General features: G+C 34.5%; 1 long non-coding RNA gene across 1 annotated transcript in view; it reads left to right on the top strand.

The window, feature by feature from the left end:
* LOC105501950 overlaps window positions 1–14,560 on the top strand; it is a 34,332-nt gene that overhangs the window by 14,365 nt on the left and 5,407 nt on the right. Inside the window, exon 4 of the long non-coding RNA XR_001000258.1 lies at window positions 13,628–13,728. This is a non-coding gene — a long non-coding RNA (uncharacterized LOC105501950). The remainder of the gene's footprint in view (window positions 1–13,627; window positions 13,729–14,560) is intronic.

Genomic DNA, 14,560 nt, shown 5'->3' with positions numbered 1-14,560 from the left:
AAAAGCATCAAATAAATCATCTACTCTCCCACTTAAAGAACATACATAAAAAGCTCTAAAATGAACATGAAGTAAGCATACAAAAGAAAATAATAAGACTATAAGTGAATAAAATAAAAAATAAAAACATAAATATTGGAAAACAACCAAGTTTATTCTTTGACAAAATCAATAATATTAACATGTATCTAGTAAGAGTAAGGAAAAAAGGATAACCAAATTATTAGTATAAATATCAGAAATAAAAATAGGATACAATTATAAATCCTATAGATATAAAAAAGGCAAAAAAGAATACTATATACAACTCTAAAACATATACATTTGACAACTCAGACAACCTGCACCAAGTCTTGAAAATATTTTCACAACTCACTCAAGATGAAATAGATAATTTGAATAATTTTATAGCTATTAAGCAAGTCGATTTTTAAACTATAAATCTCCTGAAAAAGAAAGTTATATGCCCAAATGGTTTACATCAAGAATTATATCAAACTTTTGAAGTATTAATATGAGTTTACAAACTCTTTCAGATAAGTAAAGAGGAAGCAACAATCTTTAATTTATTTTATAAGACTACTGTTGTGCTGATATCTGAAATCAAAAAAAGAAAGCACAAAAATTATAGAGTCTATCACTTGTGAATATAAACACAAAATCATTTTTTAAATGTTAGCAAGTCTAATTTAGTAATAACAATCATACACCATGACCAATTAAGGTTACACTAGGAACATATGACTAGTTCAAGGGTCACAAATTAGTTAATTCCATGACACATTATTTTAGCCTAGAAGATGAAAATCACTTGATTATAACAATCTATGCAGAAAAAAACATGAAACTTATCAACACCCATTTATTATAAAAACTCTCAGGAAAATAGGAATAGAGAGGTATCCTCCTTCAGCTTGGTAAAGATAATCTACAAAAAACCCTACATCTAACATTATACTTAATGGTAAAAGATTGACCAATAAATCAATACTTGCAGCATAATCAGAAAAGAACAAAGTTGACTGAAGACATAGGAGCCATGGTCTCTGCATAGTTTTGGGGTCCCCTTTAACTCTGTGATATAAAAACACTGTAAGCCGCTGCCTATATTTTGAGTACATAAGAAGGATTAAGCAGGATTCATAGAGATTGAACATTTTACTTAAAGAGACAAGATTAAGTGTCATCCAAAAGAGATTGTTTTCATTAATTGTGGTAGGGAGTTCTAGTAGTGTCCTATTACTGCTGTTACAGTTACCTAAAATATAGTCGTTTAAAATAGCATAATTTTGGTAGGAGAGCAGTCCAGGATGAGTTTGACTGGGCTAAAATCAAGGTATTTGGGGATTGTGTTGTTTCTGAAGGCTCTAGAGGAGAATCTCTCTTTGTGTTTCAAGCTTCCTGATGTCACCTTCATTTGTTTGCTCATGGCCCTTTGTTCCATTTTCAAAGCCAACAGTGTAACATCTTGAAATCTCTCTCTCTCTCTCAGAGGCTGACTCTCCTGCCTCCGTTTTATAAGCATTTTTGTGATTACATTAGTTCCATTAAATAATACAGAATAATCCCTCCATCTCAAGATGTTTAATCACATCTGCATCTGTAAAGTCCCTCTTGACATATTCACAGGTTCTCAGCATGAAACATGAGCAACTTTGAGGGAATAACCTTATAATGGTTCCCACAAGTGTTGAAGTTGGAACAAATTAAATATATACAAAACAATTTCTTATCAAAAATAGGCAAAAGTGAGACAAATCTTATAAAATAGAGAAACTACATGTTGGTCCATTCTCATGCTCCTAATAAAGATGTACCCAAGACTGGGTAATTTATAAAGAAAAAGATGCTTAATGGACTCACAGTACCATATGACTAGAGAGGCTTCACAATTATGAAAGAAGCAAATGAGGAGCAGTAATGTCTTACATGGCAACAGGCAGAAGAGAAGTGCAGTGCAAAAGAGGGAAAAATCCCCTTATAATACTATCAGATCTCATGAGAACTAACTCATTATCATGAGAACAGCACAGGAAAGACCCACTCCCATGACTCAATTCCCTCCAACCAGATTCCTCCCAATTCAAGATGAGACTTTTGGGTGGGGACAGAGCCAAACCATATCATTCTATCCCTGGCCCCTCCCAAATCTCATGTCCTCACATTTCAAAACCAAATATGCCTTCTCAACAGTCCAAAGTCTTAACTTATTTCAGTATTAACTCAAAAGTCCACAGTCAAAATTCCCATCTGAAAACAAGCAAGTCCCTTCCACCTATGAGCATATAAAATCAAAAGCAAGTTAGTTATTTCCCAGATACAATGGGGGTACAGGCATTGGGTATATATCCAATGGAAGAAACAAAGGGGCTATAGGCCCCAGGCAAGTCTGAAATTCAATAGGGTGGTCATTAAACTTTAAAGTTCCAAAATAATCTCCTTTTTACTCCATGTCTCACATCCGGTTCATGCTAAAACAAAAGGTGTGCTCCCATGGCATGGGAAGTTCCGCTCCTGTGGCTTTTCCAGGCATGTAGAGCAAGCTGTGAATGGATCTACCATCTGGGGTCTAGGGGACAGTGGCCCTCTTCTCACAGCTCTACTAGGCAGTGCTCCAGTGGGGACTCTGTGTGGTGGCTCCAACTCCACGTTTCCCTTCTGAATTGCCCTAGCAGAGGTTGTTTATGAGGGCCCCACCCCTGCAGCAAACTTCTGCTTGTACACCCAGGCATTTCCGTACATCCTCTGAAATCTAGATGCAGGTTCCAAAACCTCAGTTCTTGACTTCTGTGCACCCACAGGTCCAACATCACATGTAAGCTGCCAAGGCTTGAAGTTTGCATCCTCTGAAGGAACAAACTGAGCTGTGTGATGGCCCCTTTTAGTCACAACTGGAGCTGAAACAGCTGGGATGCAGAACACCATGTTTGGAGACTACATAGAGCAGGTAGGGGGACTCTGGGCCCAGCCCACAAAACCATTTTTTACTCCTAGGCCTCCAGGCCTGTGATGTCAGGGACTGCCATGAAGGTCTCTGACATGCCCTGGAGACATGTTCCCCATTGCTTTGGAAATTAGCATCTGGCTCCTTGTCACTTACATGAATTTCTGCAGCTGACTTGCATATCTTCGCAGAAAAAGAGTTTTTTATTTTCTACTGCATCAGGCTGCAAACTTTTCAAACTTTTATGCTCTGTCACGTCTTGAATGCTTTGCTGCTTATAAATTTCTTCTACTAGATACCCCAAATCATCTCTCTCAAGTTCAAAGTTCCACAGATCTCCAGGGCAGGGGCAAAATGCCACCAGTCTCTTTGTATAGCAACAGTGACATTTACTCTAGTTCTCAACCAGTTCTTCATCTCCATCTGAGACCATTTCAGCCTGGATTTTATTGTCCATATCACTATCAGCCTTTTGGTCAAAGCCAATCAAGCAGTCTCTCAGAAGTTCCAAATTTCCCACATTTCCCTATCTTCTTCTGAGTCCTCCAAACTGTTCCAACCTCTGCCTGTGACACAGTTCCAAAGTCACTTTCACATTTTTGGGTATCTATACAACAGCACCCCACTCCCAGTAACAATTTATTGTATTATTAATTCTTGCACTGCTAATAAAGACATACCCAAGACAGCATAATTTACAAAGGAAAGAGATTTAATTCACTCACAGTTCCACATGGCTGGGGAGGCCTCACAATCATGGCAATAGGCAAACGAGGAGCAAAGTCATGTCTTAAATGACAGCAGGCAATAGAGAATTCCAGTGCAAAAGGGGGAAAAGCCCCTTATAAAACCATCAGATCTTGTGAAAATTAACTCACTATCATGACAACAGCATGTGAAAGACCCATCCCCATGATTCAATTCCATCCCACCAGGTTTCTCCTATGACACATGGGAATTATGGGAGCTACAATTCGAGATGAGACTTGGGTGGGGACACATCCAAATCATATCAATCAACGTGTGAATTCATAAATTTTATCATGACATTATGAAGGTATAAAATACAACAATAGCAACAACAGAAACCCATAAAAACTGCTGAACTTTGCACAGCATCCCTATCTTACAGATTGTTACTAAAATGTGAAAATCACACACACACACACACACACACACACACACACACACCCCTCAGGAGCAAAAGTTTAGTTTATATGTTGTTTAGGGTTGAAATTATGTTTCAGACAAATTTGCTAAACACAACAAATTTGTGGAATCATGAGACCATCAGTATTTGTTCGATTTATTAATGTTTGTTCTACAAGTGTATGTGAGGAACCCACTTTGCTAAAAATTAGTTAGATAAAACCAGGATATATAAGTGAGTAAGTCATATTTCTGATACGTATAGTGTAGTCATATAAAAAAGAAAACTTCTCAAGTAAATATACAATCTGTTAAAAATAGTTTCATGAAACAAAATAAGCTAAAATTTCAATCAAAGGAATGATTACTTCAAAGATCAGTGATTGGTCAGATTATACAAGAAGATGATATACATACAGATTCTGTGATCATGGCAAGGGATATGTCAGAGATTTACTAAAACCCCAGGTCCCTGTCAGAGATTTACTAAAACCCCAGGTCCCTTTTATATTTTCTAATGGTGATTATTTGTTCATAGTATTGCAAAATAGATAAATTATGAATAAATTTTTATTCCTAGCATAATTTGCTAATGTCTCTTGTAAAAAATTCCAAGCAACTATTTATTTCATAAACAAAGCAAATTTTATTATTGAATATCTATTTAACAACCATATGCTTTACAGAAACAGATGGTTATTTTTATATTAATTTAAAATAAATATATAAATCAGAGAACTCAAGTCTAATATGTTTGCTGGCCTGTTCTTTCAAATATTCAGCTGTTCTACACATAAGTTTCTGAAGTATTAATTTAGCCCTAACTCTTAGTTGTCTATTCAATATCTGTTGTACTCTTTTATCCCCACTGTAAAAATATCCATATTGAATTTTCAACATGTAATGCTCAAAATACACACCTTTTTATATTCTCTTGCAGCAAAGTTTGATCATGAGATAAAATTCTAGCCAATAATATGTAAAAGGAATTTGATAAAAAGCCTTCAGTGAGAGTTTTAGTATCTTTCTGATTAAAACAAAGTCTCACAAATTTCTTTGGTTTTTATTCCTTCTTCTGTGTACCTGGAATAGTCTGTTATGTGAAGGAGCATCTTGTAAGTGTAAGGAAACAGTAAATCTATTTTATGTTAAAGCCATTGATATTTGGGCTTTTTGTTATTTGCAACAAATGTATTTATGATGCAAGCACTTTTTTGTTGTGTTTTACATTGGTAACTTTTGCATATTAAAAAATGCAATAACCTTTACATTAGCATCCAGAAAAGAAATATTTATGTATAAATTTAACAAACTATGTTCAAGACTTATATGAAGTAAAGTACAAAGCTGTGATGAAAGAAATTAAAGAAGAGCTAAAAACTTGGAGAGATATTTCATGTTCATAAACAGGAAAATTCAATATTATAAAGATATCATTCTTTCCAACTTAATCTACAGGTTCAATGTAATCTCAATATAAAATCCCAACAATTTATCTTATAGATAATGAAAAATTTATTTTAATATTGATATGAATAGGCAAAAGATGCAGAATAGCAAACACAATATTAAAGAAAAAGAATAACGTTGGAGGACTGATACTACCCTGCTTTGAGACTTTCTATAAAACTAGGGTAATCAATTCAGGGTTGTATTGACAAAGAAATACACAAATAGGTCAATGGAAAATAATAGAGAGTGAAGGAATAAACCCATATAAATATAGCCAATTGATTTTTCACAAAGGACAAAGGCAATACAATGCAGGAAAAATATGAGGGAAATTTTTAAAATATGTAGAAAACTGGAATTTAAAGATAAAAATTAAAGATATAAACTTTTAACATTAACTCCACCAAGTTCAAGACAATTATGTAAGAGATGGTACCAATTATTGAGTCAATCCCTAAAGAACTGAGAGTCTTGAGAATTTAATGATGTCAATGCTTTTCTACATAATCAACTGAAGAAAACTGGCTGCCCATTTTAGATTTTTTAATATCAGGAAGAAAGAGAAATCAACAGAAACCAAATTAAAACTGCAAGGGGGATGCCTAATGATTTCCCATTGAAACTCTTGTAAAATTGTTGTTGTTTGAGAGGCATGAGCAGGAATCTTGTCATGGTAGAGAAAAGACTCTAGTGAACCTTTCTCAGGTGTTTTCTGCTAAAGCTGTGGCAGACTTTCTCAAAACACTCTTATAATAAACAGATGTTATCATTATTTGGCCCTCCAGAAAGTCAACAATCAAAATTCCTTTGAGCATCCTTAAAAACTGTTGCCATAATATTTGCTCTTGACTGATCTGCTTTTACTTTGACTAGCCCACTTCCACATATTGGTACCATTGCTTTGATTCTTCTTTGTCTTCAAGATCTTGCTGTTAAAGCCGTGTTCCATCTTTTGTTACAATTCTTCAAAGAAATGTTTCATGATATTGATTCCATTTGTTTAAAATTTCAATTGAAAGCTCTACTCTTATCTGTAGCTCATCTCTGTGCAATGGTTTTGGCACCCATAAAGTGGAAAGTTTGCTCATCTTTGATTTTATAATCAGAATTTTGTAGGCTGGACCAATTGAGGTATCCAGGTTGTTACCTATTTGTGCTGTTAATTTTTGGTGCTCTTCAATTAGGGCACAAACAAGTTTTTTGTTTTTTTTTTTTTTTCTTTTCTCATAAACTGAGGTGGATGGTCTGCTCTTTTGAGCTTTCAGCTTCAACATTATCTCATCCCTTCTTAACATCAGTTATAATTTGTAAACTGCTGATTTATTTTGGATATTGTCCCCATAGGCTTTTGGTCAATTATTTCTCTATGTGTCTGCTCAAGCCTTACCATAAATCTGATGCTTGTTCTTGCTTCATTTTATCAGAATTCATGTTGCTCTGATAGGTGTTATTTTCAAACTGGTGTCATATTCTTCTGAGTACCTCAAACTAGGTCCTGTTTAGACATGTTACAACAAGACAATGCAAGTTTATTTTTGTGAGAAAAGTTGAAATTCATGGAAAATTTAGAAAATTTTTATGAACTGTTTGAAGATCCTTTGTAGTCTTTTCAGCAAACAGTCATTGTACACTTGGACATCCACATTCAAAAAGATGACTCTAGACACAGACCACTCCAGTCACAAAAATTAACTGAAAATGAATTACAGACCTAAATGTTAAATTGAAAAACCATAAAACACTTCGAGATTACATAAGGAAAAATAGATGACCTTTGATTTGGTGATGACATTTTAGATACAACACCAAAGGCATGATTGATGAAAGAAAAAAACAATAAAACAGATGTTATTCAAATTAAAAATGTCTGTCCTGAAAAAGACACTGTCAAGAGAATTAAAACACAAGCATGAGAGAAGATATTTTCAGGACACACGTTTAATTAAAAAAAAAAAAACCTATTAGGCAAAATATTCAAAGAACCCTTAAAACTCAACAATAAAAAAGACACTAGAGTTTTAAATCAGCAAAAGACCTAAACAGAACCTCACCAGAGAAAACATACAGATGACAAACAAGCATATGAAAACATGTTTCGGCCGGGCGCGGTGGCTCAAGCCTATAATCCCAGCACTTTGGGAGGCCGAGACGGGTGGATCATGAGGTCAGGAGTTCAAGACCATCCTGGCTAACACGGTGAAACCCCGTCTCTACTAAAAATCAAAAAACTAGCCGGGTGAGGTGGCAGACGCCTGTAGTCCCAGCTACTCGAGAATGGCGTAAACCCGGGAGGCGGAGCTTGCAGTGAGCTGAGATCCGGCCACAGCACTCCAGCCTGGGTGACAGAGCGAGACTCCGTCTCAAAAAGAAAACATGTTTCACACTATATGTCATCAGGAAAATGAAAATTAAAACAATAATAAAAAACTACTACATACATATTACAATTGGCCACAGTCTAGAACACTGACAATATCAAATGCTGAAAAGGATGTGGAGTAATAGGAAATCTCATTTATTGCTAGTGAAAATGCAAATTGTGCAGTTTCTTTGGAACAAAATTTGGCAGTTTCTTGAGTTTCTTGCAAAACTAAACATACTCCTATCATACTATTCAGTAATCACATTTCTTGGTATTCACCCAAAAGAGTTAAAAACTTATGTCTATAAAAAACTTACACAAAGATGTTTATAGCAATTTATTCATAACTGTCAAAAACTTAGAAGCCACCACAATGTTTTTCAGTATATGAATAGATAAATAAACTGTGTTAAAACAATAGAATATCATTCACTCCTAAAAAGAAAGAGCTATAAAGCTACAAAAAGACATGGAGGAGCTTTAAACATATATTATTAAGTGAAAGAGGTCAATTTAGAAAGACGGTATACTGTATAATTTCAACTATATGACATGAAGGAAAGGCAAAACTATGGAAACAGTGAGATTAGTGGTTGACAGGAGTTGCAAGAGGGAAGGATAAATAGGTAGAACACAAAATTTTGGGGGCAATAAATTTACTCCAGATGATAATAAAATGGTAGATACATGTCATCATACATTTTTCATATTTTTTTATTCCTTCTTATACTACAAGGTATTTTGGCTTCTCTTTTTGAATACCTTTCAACATTTTTTAATACAAGAAAAAGATAATACATAGTAATGAGTTGTTTAATAACATGGTAGAAAAATATGATCAATAGATCCTCAATACGTTTTAAAATTAAAAATATTAATTAAGTGTTATGATTCTAAAGTCTTTATGAATAGAGTGATAGAAAGACTCATAATGTGTAGACATAAGAACAAAAAACCCCATCAGTTTCTAAAACTGCACATCACAACAAAAAGTGTTAGTTGTTCAGTAAGACACACATGAATCTGAGATCTTATTAGATACCAAAATTTACTAATAATTTCAGGACCATGATATAGGGACAAGAGTGACTTTATTAAATGCTAATCTGTCATATAACATCTGACTAACCCCAGTCCAGGAATGCCGCCAAAATGTCTAGTTGATGTATTATTGCTCCTATGTAAGAACACCTATTCACAGCAAGTTTCCTCCAAAACAACCCTTACAGTCCCGGAAATTGTAGGCTGAAATGTCTGCAATGACTTACACATTCCTCCAGTGTACATAGGCTTTTTCCCCAAAGTATAAGCCGTGGGTCTGAGAGTTCACAGTGTAAAAATCTACCTGTGTTGTGGTTGCCCAAGGCCACTATTCTTTCTGCAAGTTCCCTTAATAAATCACTCAAAACCAACAAACTGGATTTGTCTGTCTCCTTCTGCAGCTTCTTTGCTCCTTTGGCACTTGGCGGCCACTTTGCATATATGGCCCTGTTACAGAATGCAAGGGTAATTGTGTAGCCAGAAGAGGCATGGAGAAATCCAGGACTGTTCTTGAGTCCTAAGTTTTTATTTTACAGTGTGTCAGACACAGATTTAACATATAGGTCTCAGCTATGCTAGAAGGATATAACTTACAAAAAGGGAGCTATGCAAGTCATGAAATATTTTTATGTTATATTCTGAAAATTATCTGGTCTATAAGACATTTTCTAAGGGGATATTCTAGGTAAATTGACAATAAGCAACATAGACCAACCAGGTACTTAGGCTGAATCATGTTCTCCTAAAATTCATATGTCCAAGCTGCAATCCCCAGTATCTCAGAATGTATCTGTATTTGAAGACAGGGCCTTTAAGGAGATAATTAAGTTAAAAAGAGACTGTTAAAGTGGACCTTCATTCAATTTGATTTGTGTACTCATAAGAGGAAATTTTGACATACAAAGAGACACCAGCGATGTGCCTACACAGAGGAAAAACCATGTGAACACACAGCGTGAAAGTGGACATCTGCAAGCCAAGGAGAGAGACACCAGAGAAAATCAAACCTGTTGGTACCTCAATATTGTAATTCTTGCCCCTAGAACTGTGAAAAAATAAATTTCTGTTGTTGAAGCCACTCAGTCTATGCTATTCTGTTGTGGTAGTTCTGTCAAACTCATAGAGTTTGCCACAATATTTCAAAGATAAGGGCTCACCCACTAGAAAATATCGACATATGTTTTGCAGAAGTCTTGACATTCATATGTTTAAAAGATGGTTTCACTGGAAAGTCTTTCATCTTGTCCCATTCCTGAAGAAGAGGTGGAAAAAACAGATCACAGGCCTGCTATTAACTCTTTCCTTTCATAAACTATGACGCAGAAAATTGACTTGGTATATAACCAAAGACCTTATTTCATAGGTAAGTATAAGGGAATATATTCAAGTATGGTATTACAGTGAGATTTGTTGCGGCAAGTTGTACATCAGCAGGCAAGTGTGCAGTTTGCTTTGGTGGGCATGCACCATGAAACCCTGGCCAGCTGTTAAAAGACTAGATATGAAAACAACAACATGGACAAATCTCTAAAATCGAATATCCAACACTTTTATTATGCAACTTAAAATTCAAGCACCGAATATAAATGCCTACTTTAAAAAAAAAATGTATACCAAAATTTTTCCCATGTTAAACATTACAAAATGTCTTTCTATGTAGTATAAGGGAGAGGAAAATAGGAATAAAGAATACAGAATAAAGTAAATAACATTTTTCAAGAGTTTTGCGGCACAGATCAGTGACGATGATGTGCCATTAACTAAGGAGTTTTATGAATTCAACACACAGCACCCAAATTCCACATTTTAATAATGAATTAATAATAAATCACATTTTAACAATAAGATTCAAACAGGGAGAATTCTGAGCAAAAAACCTTAAATAAATTTATGACAGTCACAAATATAAACACATAATATATATTCAATACTAAAGACAAGCAAGCCAAACAATATATAAGAAAAGAAGATGCAGTTCATTTTAGAAAGATAATTACAGAAAATCAATAAACCCAAGGAAATAATACTAAAGACTTCATAGCTGCTATCATAAATTTTAAACATGCCTTTTGTGGTTGAAGATCTCAGAAGAATGGAAAGGAAAAGAGGAACAAGAAGGAAATTCCCTGAAATATCGAATCACAAGAATTTGGCAAGGTACTGATAACAGAAATAAGACAAGTCAGAGGTGACACTGAATTAAAAAGAAGAAAAGTGTTAAAGGTTTTATCAGCAAAAAGAAGAGCGAGCAAATATTCCAGTTGTCTTTTCATTTCTATATTCATTACTTACCTCGTCCACAAGGTTTTACACATTATGAGGGCAGATTCCTTGTGTGTCTCATTCACCTCACTGCTCAAGCATCTACCCCAGTGTTGAACTGTGCCTGAAACATAATGTTTATTTAATAACTAAAGAGTATATTTAGGATGGAGAGCCATAGAAAGAGGACCATTTTATCAACTAGCATGAAAATCTCCTGGAGGCAGGTACAACTATGGAATGCTAGAAAAGCTAGAGAATCTTTCTAAACTTTGTTTAACTTAGTCTTTTAAATGTGATCTAAGGCACCATGGAAAGAATCTTACACAGGTTGACCCTTGCCCCTCATCTTCTCTGGTTAGCAAAATGTGTTGTCTCTATTTTGTGTTTTCCTCATGTGAAATAATAACACCAATAAAACTAGACAGACTCTTAATATGCATAACTGTATATGGTATATTCAGATTACACGATTTTTTAATTATAAATTTTCTATTGAAACACCCTAAACAGAAGTGCAGGTGACAGGTGATGTATACATATATATAAATGCAGTCCTTCCAGTTACTTGGAATTTAGTTTCCTTCGCAAGCAGAGTGTTCCTCCCTGTCTATTTAAAACTGACAAAGACATTTGTCTTTACTTGTGTGGAGATGCCTGATAACTTATTTCTAACTATCATACGCTCCACAGTCATGACATTTTAAGACAATAGATCGAATCTATCCCGGATTTTTTTTTCAATTTCCTTTCGATTGCTGCTGGGAGGAGAATAGAGAGATAGTCGAGAATAGCATTAACTTGCAAAGTAAAATAAATTATTTTGAGATAACTATTCCATGTTAGAATACAAAATAGCCTCCTAGTTACAATAACAAATTCAGCAGTGCATGGTTGTAATTCTTTAGCCTTACTAGTTTTGCTACCATGGTTTGTTTTCTCTGGTATACTCCAGATGATTTAAATAGTGAGACTGATACAGAAACCTCCACAATGCATGTATTAAATGCATACACATATGAATTATAAGAGCTTGTTAACTGGTTACAGACTGGACACTAAGGACAGAGTTTTTTAATTTGAATCTGAACATTACTATTTGCTCACTCTGTAACCATGAACATGATCATTCATCCATCTGTGCCTCACTTTTTTCAGTTGAAAATATTAACAAAATATATAGACAGAATGTATAGAGAGTATATATAGAGATTCCATACATATTTTGTGTGTATATATGTATACATACATATATGTATATACACATGTGTTTATATATGTGTGTGTGTATATATACACATATGTGTATATGTATATGTGTATATATACACATATATATGTTGGGTATATATACACAGACATATATACACATGCATATATAGATTTATGGAATATTTATATATACATACATATAGATATATGCAGATTTCATACATGTATATATGCATAAATATTTACACACACATATCTATTTATCTATAAAGCAAGAATTAGAATATGTAAAATCATTTGATGAGTGTCTAGTACAGATTAAGAATTAAGAATCAAATGAATGTTACCTGATATCATATGGGTATATACATATATTTAAATATTTGTATATACATTTATGTATATACACACACATATATAATATAATTGTATATCATACAACTTTGAATTTGGCAAAATGAAGAAGCCCCAAGTTAAATTTCACTAAGATTACAACTGTAGCATATCCTTCGATTTAACTTCGCACTTCAGCTTCTTTAAAATTTTTATTTCCAAGAAAGTGTACAAATATCTGCATATCATAAGCAAATAAAATATTTACATAAAAGATGGCTATAGCCGCACTGAGAAAATGCTTCAGGCTCCATATGCCTTAGAACTAAAATGATTGTATAACTTATCATCCAAACCACGACAGTTAAAGAATAAAATGTGTGTGCTTTTAATAATCACTCCAGGATACCAAGTGGGAATTGATATTTTTTCAAGAAAACCAGGAAGATTTGTCACCCTACTCAAAACCCTAGAAAATGCAGTAAATAAGAACATATTTTACATGTTCCAAGGACAAACGCATGAGGAAAGTGGTGTCACCTTTTCTTTGTGGTGAAATAAATAGTATCACCTACGCTCTCTGCAAAGCTCAGGTTGAATTTGTAACTCAAGTAGAACTGTTGATTTTGTATTTTAGGGTTTTGTTGTTTTTTTTTTTTTTATACATAATGCGCTGTACCTCATAGTTAAAAACAATTGTTCTAAGCTTCCACATGCTGCTAAGATACAGCTACAGGGATTTAGTGCGAATCACATTGTTTGAGGCGTTAGTTCAACTGTCTGTTGAATCCCCTGAAACTAATGCTCAGTCTATATTAATGTCTCAGTCCCAAGAAACCTCAGCCTATTCTCTCCTATAATTAATCTTGCAGGTAGTGCCTTGACATTATTGGTTCACCGACAGAGCAGAACTGCCTCAGCCATCAATAATAATTCAACGCATTAGGATGAGGCCTACGCATGGGCCATGGAGGTAGCCAAATATGCAGGATCTCCTGCATTCCTCTCCAGTTGAAGGGAAACTGCAATTGAAACTAGTTGTTTTGGTGGCTGGATAATTTGTAATAGAGGGGTCTCGGTGTTACTAATTGTTTTGCTTTATGCTTTTCTCCAAATGTAGCCATGGCTTGGCACAAGGGGAGTGATTGTCTGTTTACTGAATCTTAATATTGAGGCTGTTACAAATTGTCTTTCACAGATGGTGGGAGCTTTTCAGATGGAGAGAGGCAAGGAATTTATTACTCAATATTTCTGTATTACTGATTGGAACGTGAGGAGCATAGACAATCTGTCCTACTGCAGGGTTTGCTGCATGTTTTTTTTTTTTTTTTGCCTCTGTAAAATTATGGCTGGCTCTAGACGTTTTTCTCATTTTGTATAGATAGCAGCTGTGTAATTTCCAGCAGAATGTTTGCTTTGATCCCCCTTCCTTTAATTGAAATCCGCAATTATGAGATTTGTTTCTTTTATGTTTGTGAGTTTATTGGTTTAATCTACAAAATGTGCTGTCTTGCTGTCTTACACAGTTAAAGGCTACAGCACAGTTGGGACTTAAATGACAAACATTGGAGGGAGGGGCTTTCTGGTTTTTGTTTTTTATTTTTTTGGTTGGCTATAAAAAGAATCCAATAGATATTCTTCCACTCAGATAGCAGGCTCTATGACAACTTAGTCATTCTGTATAATTTAAAGCTGTGTCTCTTGCATATATATAATATATAAATATATTATATATGATTAGGCTCATTTCTAAAAATGAGTAATGTGTGTGTGCACATATGTATATGTGTGTTCATATACACACG

The sequence above is a fragment of the Colobus angolensis genome, unplaced genomic scaffold, assembly GCF_000951035.1.
Source record: "Colobus angolensis palliatus isolate OR3802 unplaced genomic scaffold, Cang.pa_1.0 Scaffold761, whole genome shotgun sequence".
NCBI lineage: Eukaryota > Metazoa > Chordata > Mammalia > Primates > Cercopithecidae > Colobus > Colobus angolensis.
The sequence above is the reverse complement of the archived record's forward strand: the minus strand, read 5'-3'. Positions and strand labels throughout refer to the sequence as shown.